The following is a 12486-nucleotide window of genomic DNA, read 5'->3' on the forward strand; positions in this document are numbered from 1 at the left end:
TTTAGCCAACGAGGACTTGTTAACGGGCCAAGGTAAGTAATAAACCCATAATAAAGAGAAATCATCGAAAATGGCCCTAAGTGCAAAAATGACTAAAATACCCCTATGTGTGGAATGTAAGATTTATGGATGTTACATGTATACCTGCTACATTCATATGATATTCTGTTTAGGTTGCATATAGGTTGGGAATTACTTAACGGAGGAAGTATATGAGGATCGCATGGTTGCTTAACAACTGTGGATCCACCGATGGTTATTAAGCCCAATATTTGATTAGCAGCTTGCTGCAATGAAGGTAGTACCGCAACCGGGCTACCATTGGACTGTATCAGATGGGTTGGTCGATATTTATATCCCCACATGGTGTGTATCGGGGATGGAGATGGTGTTTAGTGGTTGGATGGGTGGGATCCATGCATATTTGATTTCTTATGTAGCACCCCTTACCCGAGACCATCGCCGGAGTCGAGCACAAGGCGTTAACAGACTTAAATGATCACTTAAACAATTTCAAACAATTTATTTCACCTTTCGTAATAAACTGCCTATCTGCGTCACAGTTGCTAAAAAAAATCATATCTCGAGTTACAAAACTCGAAACTAAAATCCATAAATTTTACCCGAAACTAGACTCATATTTATATTTACTAATTTTTTCCAGAATTTTTGGTCAGGCCAATTAGTATAGTTTTTTAGTTAAAGTTTCCCCTGTTTTAGTGTTTGACTGCTCTGACCTCTGTTCACTACAAATCACTTTTCTCTCTGTAAAATATTCATATGACTATGCCGTTTATTTCTATTAAAATTATACTCAATAAGGAATCTATAAATATAAATTATGACTTGTAATTATTTTGTTACAATTTTTAGCGAATTTCTAAAGTCAGAATAGGGGAATCAGAAATTGCTCTGACCCTATTCCACCAAAACTCAAATTTCTCATAAAATACAAGTCATTTACCTATTTTGTTTTTTTTATATGAAAATAGACTTAATAAGATTTAATTTAATATTTTATTCATCATCTAATTCTATCTCTACTATTTTTAGTGATTTTTCAAACTCACGTCACTACTATTGTATGATACTATTTTATAGCAAATTTTACCTTTTTATGAATTTTCATGGATTAGATAGCACATTAAGTATACATAACACCAAATATGATCTTGATTAGCCATTCCAATGGCTAATCATTACCAAACATTTCCTTACCACCCAATAGCCATATCATAAGATCATATACACAAAATGATTATAATGCTATACATGCCATACTCAAAATATACAAGCCACTATACAAAAGTGGTCCACGGATAATGTGAGCGAGCCTCTAACCGTTCCCAATTTCTGAGTTGGCTTGTCAAAACTACAAAGAATGGAAAGGAGGGAGGAAGCATAAATGCTTAGTAAGTTCACATGTAAATAGCAAGTAACATAATCATGCAGTACAACATAAAACATCATTTGTATAAATATCACCAAGACATTCATGTTACATTTGCATTTACTATCTTACCATGATTTCATCATACCAAGTTCTCAACCCGAGAGTTTAAGCGCATACCTATCTAAATTTTCTCATTCACCACACTTACCAACATGTCACCTTCGTCTTAAGTATTCTCCTTATTCACTTAAGATTCACCCATTGGACACATCAGAATATAATTTGGATACATGGATTGCATGCACATAAGTGCCATACCCGCAGCTAGACAAACTCAATAGCCTACAAAAATTATGTAGCCAAGCTACCATGTAACCTGCCCATAAGTGAACTCAGACTCAACTCAACGAGTTCAGATGCCTAGTTACATCTCACGAACTCGGACTCAACTCAACGGCCTCGAAACTCAAATATCCTAGTGACATGTCACTTGTATCCTAATATATTCCCAAGGTTCAAACGGGATTTTCCTCAATCACACATCTTTGCTGTCTTCCACGAAATTTCGGAACTGATACTTGATAGTATTTCATATTTATCAAGTAGCTCACATAATTTGCATATTACGAAATAAAAATCCACAAAGCATAATATTTCATGATAATAATCATCATATCATATAAATAACATTAAATTACTTAAAATGACAATTATGTTACTACATTTACACATTAACTTACCTTGGTACAAAATGTTAGAAATCGAGCTTATTCCTCGTAAACTTTATTTTTCCCTCGATCATGACTCGAATCTTGTTTCTCTTGATCTAAAATAAAAAAATTAGCTTATTTAATACTGGCATTTATTAAAACAGTCCTTGACTCAAACTTTGGCAAAATTACATTTTTACCCCTAAACTTTTACATATTTACACTTTTTTCCCAAGGCTCGAAAATTAAAATTAATCCTATTTTATTATGTTTTATGACATGCTGGTCATTTTCCCTTCTATGGCAACATCAAATTCTCACTCTAATATGTACGTATGAACATTAGGTATTTTTACCGATTGTGTCGTTTTACTCGTTTTCACGTAAAATCGCTTAGCAAAAGTTGTTTAACACAATTTCAAGCTTGATTTTATACCATAAAACATCAAAATAAACACATTCATCTATGGGTATTTTTCCAAATATAAACCCTAGGTTAAATTATTGCTACAATAAGCTTAATCAAGTTACCGGGACTCCAAAAACGTAAAGAACATTAAAAACGGGGCTAAAATGGACTTACAGTCGAGCTCGGAAGCTTGAAAAACCCTATCTATGTCTTCCTCATGTGAAATTCGGCCAAGGGGTTGAAGATGGACAAAAATTGGCTTTTAATTTTGTTTTTAATTCATTTTAATAACTAAATGACCAAAATGCCCTTAATTAAAAACTATGGTGTTTTATCTTCTTTTAGGTATTTTTGTCCAAACTAGTATAATGGTCTAATTACTATCCAAGGACCTCCACTTTAAAAACCCATTACTCACAAGTACTTAGTACCTTTGTGAACTGGAACACACAATTTACAACTTTTGCAATTTAGCCCTAAATATCAAATTGGACCCTCTATCGATAAAATTTCTAAATGAAATTTTCACACAATCATGAAATCATGCCATAGACCTTAAAATAATAATAAAATAATTATTTCTATCTCAGATTTGTGGTCCCGAAACCACTATTCTAATTAGGCCCTAATTTGGGATATTACAGCTTACTTTTGTTTTAAAATTGAATTGGGCTCAGGCCCAAAAAGACTTGCTATTGCGTGCTTTTATATTTTCTGAGGTTGTAAACACTGAGTTTTTGAAAACTCACAACCTCTTTTATTTTTCTCAAGTGATCCTCAATAGCTGGTTCGACGGTTGGAGGGACTCTGAGGTGGATCTGGCCATAACATCCAGGCCGGGTTTGGGGTGTTACACCAAGTGCTAATACGTAACCGAATTGTCGTCAAACATGTGTATAATCTCATACGATAAGTACCTATACCATGGCCCATAGCCAAATCAAGGTAACTTATCCGAAGGACTATTATCATGGCCCGAAGCCAAACCACCCGATATGCATTGCCTGAAGCCAAATCAGTATAGATCTTTTAACTTATCACAAGTATTCAACTCTATTCATAAGGTGTAACTGAGATTTCTAACTTGTCAATTCCATTTCTGAATATATCCATAGAGTTATATTCACATTTCAAACATTATATGAAATCTCGAAATCATAGTATATATACTATCAAAGAATTTAATATACATTTATAACAAGGTTCATTGTATACAAACTTACCTCGATCGTTAAAACGATGAAACGGATCGACTTGTCCGATGCTTTATCTTTTCCTCGATCTAGACCCATATTTAACTTTTCTTGATCGAATTAACTTCCAAGCTTGGCCGAATACTTAAGCTTCCATGGCTGCTCATATTTTTCAATTTTGGTGGAGAAATGGTGAAAAGATGATGACTTTATGTTTTTATTTTATTAACTTATCATTTATTTAATTGATTACCTAATTAACCATTAAAAACATTAGTAATTACACCATATGCCACTCCACTATCATCCATTAATATCCACTAACCAACTAATGGTATATTTACCACTGAAGGACCTTAACTTTTAAGTTCTATAGCTATTGGACACCTTTAGTTTATAGAACACAACTTTTACGCTTTACGCGATTTAGTCCTTTTTATCGAATTAAACACTTAAACAATAAAATTTCTTCACAAAATTTTCACACACCTCTAATATCATGCTTTAAATATTAAAATAATAATAAAATAAATATTTTGACATCAGATTTGTGGTCCCAAAACCACTATTTCTATTAACGCTAAAAATGGGTTGTTACATCCATACCTTTAATTTCGAAACTGTTAAAGATTTTGAGAGTTTTCATTGTTGAATCTATGTGTTCTTTGATTTTTAATGTTGAACTATGAAAGCTTGATGATATTTTTACATGTTCTGTTAAGTGATTTTTGGTGAAAATGCAAATTAGGGGCTATATTGTGAAATGTGAAAAATGTGTGGTAAAAATGTGATATAAATGAAAGTTTTGGGCTGCTAGGGACCTATATATAATTTGTCCAAGCATGGGTTTTTTTTATTTGTGTGAATTTTGTGTATTTGTGGAATAAGGATTAAATTGTTAAAAGTGTGAAAGTTTAGGGGCTATTGGTAAATAGGCTTAAATGTATGTTTTGGACTAAATTGAATGAGTAGATGGATAAATAAGTTAATTTTGAATTCATATAGATCAAGAAAGAAAGAATTCAGATTTAGATCGGGGAAAAGCAAGGTTATCGAATTGTTGACCCGATTTGTCAATTTCGAATATGAGGTAAGTTCGTATGTATTAAGCGTTGTAAATATTATGATTTTAGTGTTTTGATATTGTATAAATTGTATATACGGGACTACAGATATGTTCGACAAAAAATCAGTTATTTATGGCACTTAATGTGTGATACGACATAGCTTCGGCTATATATGGCACTTAGTGTGCGATTTGAAATAGCTTCGACTATGTACGACACTTAGTGTGCAAGATTTCGAGTATGGCACTTAGTATGCGAGGAATTCAGTGTATGACCTTGTTATGGATTGGTACAGGTATGTACATGTATATTATGAGCTTAAAATCGAAGATGTTACAAAGTTTGTATATAAGCTTATGAATAAGTATTTGAAAGGTTTGTTAGTAATCTTAAAGTACATGATAATATGTTTAGATTGATGAATGTTGTATTTGTGATTAGTTAAGTTTATATCATACGAGTTTACTAAGCTATGAAGCTTACTTTGTGTTATTTTTTTATGTTTTATAGTGAATTAGGGCTCTCTCAGATCCGGGAGTCGTCGGGAACATCATTACACTATCAAACATCTAAGTTGGTACTTTTGGATCATACATTAATAGTATATGGCATGTATAGGCTAGATGTAGTATTTGGTTGTGATTATAACCATGAGATTTGGCTTGTAAATTATATATGTGTTGGTTTGTATATATAACCATAAGTGATGGCTTATTTTGGTATGTTTGGTATGAATGTGGTTATGGTTTTATAGTTGCTCAAATGGTTAATTGATTTGTGGAGTATACATGCTTGATAAATGCTTTTGTAGCGCCCCAAAACCTAAGTATTTATTTTTTTTATGTTCGTGTTCTGGGAAGTATCTGAGAAGTCTTGGGTTCAAGCCTTGGCTTGTGCAAAAGTTTTATTTTTTAAATGAATGAACCCTGTCTCTAGTCAATAGGCCTTTGAGATTAATGTGTTTATAACATGACATAATGGGTTTGCTATTCTGGTCGTTAAAAGGAGTGTTAATGAGCAAGAGGTCTAGAGTTCGAGTACTGACGCAAGCACATAAAATTTTTTAATGTAAGGCCATAGAGGTGTATAGTCTGACAAAAATTGGAGTGTTTGAGGGGATTGGGGGTTGTAGTCGAATTTTAGGAGATTATTGAGGAATTTTGGTTGTTAGGCGGATTTGGGGAGTGTTTTGGGGAGGAAAATATGGATAGAAGAGGTTGTGTGGAGTTCAAATTAGTTGGTGGAGTGATGTAAGGAAATCTTCAAGGAATGGATCAAGGGAAGGGGAGTAGTGTATGGAAATTGAACTCTCTCTCAAAAGAATTAGGCTTGGCTTTTGTCCTCTCAACATTCGGTCAACTATGCTCTTTTGGTCGAAATTGCTTCTACTGCTTCCTCTCTCTTTTCTCTCTCTTTTGTAAATTAAGTTTGTTTTCGGTGATCTCTATTCTCAAGCCTATCTGTTCCCCTCTTTTTTTCTTCTTTCTATTAAATTTTGGGAGGTCTCTTTCGGCTAAAATCTTGCTCTTGCAGATTTTGCTTGTTTTTGCTCAACAATTATTTCTTTCTTCTTCATTGCCGACTACCGTTTTCTTCTTGCTACCGAAAGTCCTTTTTCCCTTCTCCTTTGTTCAAAAATCCATTCCTCTTCCTTTGTTGAATTGATACTGCTTCTTTTTCCTCTTATATGTTTCGAGTCTCCACTGTGTGTAGGGGTTAATTGCATTTCTTTCGGTAAGTAGATGATACTTGAAGTTTCATTTTTTAAGTTGTTACAATAGGGTTCTTGTTTAATGGTTTTTGATAGTTGTAAATCGAGGGTGAGAGGCTGTGCTAGTGCCGATTTTTCTTTCTCACTAATCTCATTATTTTCGTTTCACTCTTTGGCCATCACGTTTATGCTTCCATTAGTTGGGTCTCTTGATCTTTTCGGTAAGTACTATAGACGAGATCTTGAGTTCCTTTCTTCTTTTGTTCTTAAGTGGTGACTAATAGAGATTGTTATGGTAGTTGAGGAAGGTATAGAAAACTCTTAATCAATCGCCAAGGATTAAATCCGCGGGAATCACAATGGTTCGATTGGAGGTAACTCTAAAATGTTCATGGTTGGGTTATTGGTTATTGGTTTAATTTAAATTCTAAAGTAGGACTAATCATGGGGTTTGAATGGTCTAATTTAGGTTTATGAGGGCCCGAGCGACTGTGCGTGACGAATCGAAACCAAGTGTGTGGGTGTGTAAAACACTTCCTTTATTCGTAAATCGGCAAAAGCCAAAATAAGTGACCGACGACACTACACGGGTGTGTGCTCGCTCGTGTGGTAGTCCGTAAGCCTAAACATGGGCTTATTATCTTAGAGGCTGGCCATGAGCATTTCATGGGCCAAGGCCGTATTGGGCCATTTTGGGCTGAACTGGGCCGTGTGGGCCACACACGGGTAAACCACATAGACGTGTGGAGAATATTAGGCCAGGCTATGTAGTTCACACGACCGAGGCCATTTCTGGGCTTTGTGAGCCACACGGGCGTGTGGGCCCACATGGGCTAGCAATATGGGCCATGGGCCCATTTTCACTATTTGACTGTTAAGGTTGCACGGGTCTCCCAAGACGACTGTGGACCTACTGTTGGGACGGTAAGTGTACCTAGACCCCCTAATGACTAAAATGCCCTTACATGGTAAAATGACTAATATGCCCCTAGGAGATGAATGATTATGTTTGAGCATGCCATGTTAAATATACTGATCACATGTATGATATTATGACATGCTGCATGATATGTTGCATGGGGATGGGTTTTATTATGATTGAAAGAAGTGTACTGTACTGGCAGCTCTACTGCAAATACTGTTTAGTGTCGCAACCGGTACTACTTGGAGTGTACGGATGGGCGGGTTGATTTTATCCCCACATGGAGTGCAAGGTTGGACGGAGATGGAATGTAGAGGATGGTTGGGTAGGATCTATTGATTGTATATCTGTATTGTACTGTTACCGAGATGGGCTCAGGCCCACACTGATACTGATAATGTAATGGGCTAAGGCCTAACTGAAACTAAACTGTTATTGAATTGGGCTTAGGCCCAAACTGTTCATGCTTGCTGATTGGTTATTTGGTATAGGAGTACACACTGAGTTTTCATAATTCAGCCATCTGTTTATCTGTACAGGTAATCCCCAAGCTTAGGCGGGTCGGTGTTGCGAGGGACTCAAATGTGGCCACATAACTGCACGGACTTTCTCATTGGGTTAAAAACTTAAGTAGTTAAATTTTGAGTATTTTCAATGTAATAAAGCCTCTTTAAATTTTTAATTTTTAATTTTGGAGTTTAATTTATTTTTATTTATATCTGCTAGTAGTAGGACACGGGTTTTCAAAATGACAAATGTTTTTCAAAATACCACGGTCACGCAACATGTTTTGAATGCTTCCGCAAGAAATAATGTTTTAAAATGAATAACAATTTTGTATGATTAACTTTTTACAAGTGATTTAGATTTTGAAAATGAAGGAGACATCCTAAAATCTTCGTTAAGAACACACAGCAAAGGTAAATACAAAAAAGGTTTTTCAACGATATCACTCTTTGTGAAAAACACTTCAATGTGACATCACCAGATTTGGCCATAACGTCTAGGCCTTGTTCGGGGTGTTACATTTAATAGTATTAGAGCCAGGTTACAAACTCGGCTGTGGATTTGGGTTTTTTTCTAAAACTTGAAATTTTCAAAAAGAATTGTTTAAAATGATTTGAAAGTATTTTGAAATGTTTTTTTACTGAGTGTGAACAGAGTCTCCAGCGTCGATTCTGTAAGTCTTCTAAAACTGTTGTTTGATTAAGTGAAATGTTGAGACTACTATAGATAGTAGACTATACTAAAATACTTTATTTAGGGTAAACTAAAACTATAGTAAAACTGTGATCCGCGAAAACGAGCTCTGAATTACTGATACTATTTTTCATAAAATATCCGTTAATAAACACTGGAACTGTAAACTAATGCATAAAATTGTTAACACAGATAAAGCTTAAATCATTAATGAGCACCAGGGGCACTCGTGGAAGGGGTACAAGAGGCCACGGTGAGGCCGTGGAGGTGCTCGGGCTGGGTTTTCATCATCTGGCCACAAGCCTAACGTTGAAGCTAGAGAGGCACTAGCTTCACCTGTGACTGAGACTGGGTCTCATGATCGTGCGGCTGGAGACGACGCATTGTCCTAGGCCATGTTACGAATTTTGGAGAAGGTTACTGGGCCTAATACTAGTACTGTGGGCCGTGGGTCAATTACGGAACGACTCCTGTCTAATGGAGCAGAGATTTTTAGGGGTATTCCTGGAGTTGCCCCTAATGTGGCTGAATATTGTATTAAGGCCACGAAAAGGATCATGGATGATCTCAATTGTACCCTCGAGCAGAAACTAAATGGTGCTATATCATTGTTGTGAGATGAGGCCTATAGGTGGTGGCTTACAGTAAAAGAGGACACTCAGCCCGATCGATTAACCCGGGAATTTTGCAAGACTGCTATCTAGAGTAAATATGTGGGTTCTAGCTATGTGGATGCTTAGAGGAGAGAGTTTCTGAATTTGACACAGGGGGATAAATTAGTGGCTGAGTACGTGGCTAAATTTTTGTGACTTATTTGCTATGCACGTAGGATGGTGGCAATTGAATATGAGTGTTGTGTTCATTTTGAGGACGGCCTCAAGGATAGCCTAAGGATTCTGATAGCTCCACAGAGGGAGCGAGATTTTGCTGCTTTAGTGGATAAGGTGAAGATCGTTGAAGATGTGAAGCGCGCTGAGCGCCAGAACCGTGAGAAGGAGAGAGGTAGGAACAAAAGGGATTCAGAGCCCTCAAGTTCATTTTTGAGGCCTAAGAAAAAGGCCAAAGTTGATGGGCCAGTCAAAGTGCGGATTGTGGAAGACGCCATCAGGGCGAGTACTGGAAAAAGATTGGGGCATGTCTGAGATGCGGATCATTGGAGCATCGTATCAAAGATTCTCCACAGAGGCCTAATCAGATGCAAGCTATTGGTATGGGTACTGTACATCCGCCGAGAGGGGTTTAGTAGCCACCGAAAGCCCGTGGTCAGGCCAAAGGTGGTAATAGTATGGGCTGTGGTCAAAGGGCACCAGGCAGAGGCGTTGGTCACACTGAGACGAGGTAGCCAGCTCTGGTTTATGCTACACATCACTGAGAAGATGGAGATACCCAAAATGTTTTCATGGGTACGTTTTTCATTCATAATGTACCTTATACTGCACTGATAGATATATGATCTACACACTCCTATATAGCTTGTAATGTGCATGGGACTTTCAATATCTTGGTTGAGAGTATTGCAAATGAGGTTACTGTGTTGAGTTCATTGGGGTAGTCTATAAGGGTAGATAAACTGTTTAGAAATGTACCTTTGGAGGTTCAAGGAGCTATCTTTTTGGCAGATTTGATGGAACTTGTTTTTGGAGAATTTGACTTAATTTTGGGAATGGACTGCCTGGTTAAGCATCGAGGGAACTTGGATTGTTCTGTTAAACGAATAGTAATGAGAACTGCAGAGGATGGTGAGGTAGTTGTAATTTGGGAACGTCAGAATTACTTGTCAAATGTGATTTCTGCATTAAAGGCTGAGAAGCTGGTTTGTAAGGGTTGTGAGGCGTATTTAGCCTACATTAGTGTTTTAGATTCTGAGGTCTCTTTTATTAAGGATATTAGAACAAGTAAAGATTTTCCACATGCTTTTCCTGATGAATTACCTGGCTTACCTCCAAACCGCGAAATTGAGTTCGGGATTAACCTCCTGCCTAGTACATCTCCGGTGTCCATTTCCCCTTATAGAATGGCAACGAAGGAGCTTATGGAGCTTAAGGCTCAAATTCAAGAGTTATTAGATCGAGGGTTCATTCGACCTAGTGTGTCTCCATGCACATGTACATTGATTACTGGCAATTGATTAAATTAACTGTTAAGAATAAGTACCCCTTACCAAGGATTGAGACCTGTTCGACCATTTTAGAGGAGCTTCGGTTTCCTTTAAGATTGATCTTCGATTGGGGTACCATCAACTAAGGGTTAAAGAGACTACTGTGTATAAGCCAACGTTTAGGACTCGTTATGGTCATTACGAGTTCCTAGTGATGTCGTTTGGATTGACGAATGCACCAGCAGCTTTTATGGATCTGATGAACCGAGTGTTCCAACCCTATCTGGATCGGTTCGCAGTGGTTTTTATTGATAACATTCTGGTGTATTCGAGAATTGAAGATGAACATGATACACATATCTGATTGGTTCTGCAGATTCTAAGGGAGAAACAGCTGTACGCCAAGTTCAGTAAGTGTGAATTTTGGTTGTGAGAGGTAACATTTCTGGGTCATGTGGTATCTGCCGAAGGGATTAAGGTTGATCCTCAAAAAATTGAAGCTGTTCTGGATTAGACACCTCCTAAGACTGTATCAGAAATTCACAGTTTTCTCGGACTGGCAAGGTATTACCGGCGATTTGATGAAGGGTTTTCATTGATTGTTGCACCTCTAACTAGGTTGTTGCGTAAGGGTGTGCCGTTTAAGTATACTAAGGCACAGCAAAAGAGCTTTGAAAAGCTCAAGAAAGTTCTGAATGAGGCTCTTGTCCTGATGCAGCGAGAGTCTGGGAAATAGTTCACTGTCTACAACGATGCGTCACATGTTGGGTTGGGATGTGTATTAATGCAAGAGGGTAAGGTGGTTGCCTATGCATCTCACCAGCTTAAGACTCATGAGTTGAATTATCCGACACAAGATTTGGAGTTGGCTGCGGTGGTATTCGCACTAAAAATTAGTAGGCATTATCTGTACGGTGAGAAGTGTATCATTTACACAGATCACAAGAGCCTCAAGTATCTCCTCACTCAGAAAGAGCTAAATCTTAGGCAGTGTAGATGGATTGAGCTGCTTAACGACTATGACTGTACGATCGAATACCATCCCGGGAAGGCCAATATGGTGGCCGACGCACTGAGCCGTAGGGCTATGATTGATCTAAGGGCGATGTTTGCTCGCCTCAGTTTATTTGATAATGGTAGGTTGTTGGCCTAACTCCAAGTTAAACCGACGTGGATTGAGCAGATTAAGGGTAAGCAGTTGGAGGATGAGTCACTGGGTCCTCAATTCTGACAGAATGAGAGGGTAGCATGTCAGATTTTGGATTAAATAGTGGAGGGGTGCTATGTTTCTGTGGGAAAGTCTGTATACCGAAGGATACTGATTTGAGGTAGTCTATACTGTGAGAGACGCATAATAGTCCTTATGCTATGCATCCTGGTGGAAATAAGATGTACGGAGACCTTCGTGAGTTGTATTGGTGGCCAGGTCTTAAACTTGAAGTTATTGATTTTATGAGTAAATGTCTGACTTGCTAGCAAGTTAAGGCTGAACATCTATTACCTTCTGGGTTGCTTCAGTCGGTTAAAATTCCACTTTGGAAGTGGGATAGAGTAACTATGGACTTCGTTAGTGGGCTTGTAACACCCCGTACCCGAGACCGTTGCCGGAGTCGGACACGAGGGGTTTGCAGACTTAAATCACAGTCCATTAAAAAAAATTTCCAGGCAGTTGGCTAACTACGTCACTGTCACTTTAAAAATTATATCTTGAGTTCCAAAACTCGAAAATCAGTTTTGTAATTTTTCCCTGAAACTAGACTCATATTTCCATCTACAAAGTTTT

The sequence above is a fragment of the Gossypium arboreum genome, chromosome 7 (genome assembly GCF_025698485.1).
Source record: "Gossypium arboreum isolate Shixiya-1 chromosome 7, ASM2569848v2, whole genome shotgun sequence".
NCBI lineage: Eukaryota > Viridiplantae > Streptophyta > Magnoliopsida > Malvales > Malvaceae > Gossypium > Gossypium arboreum.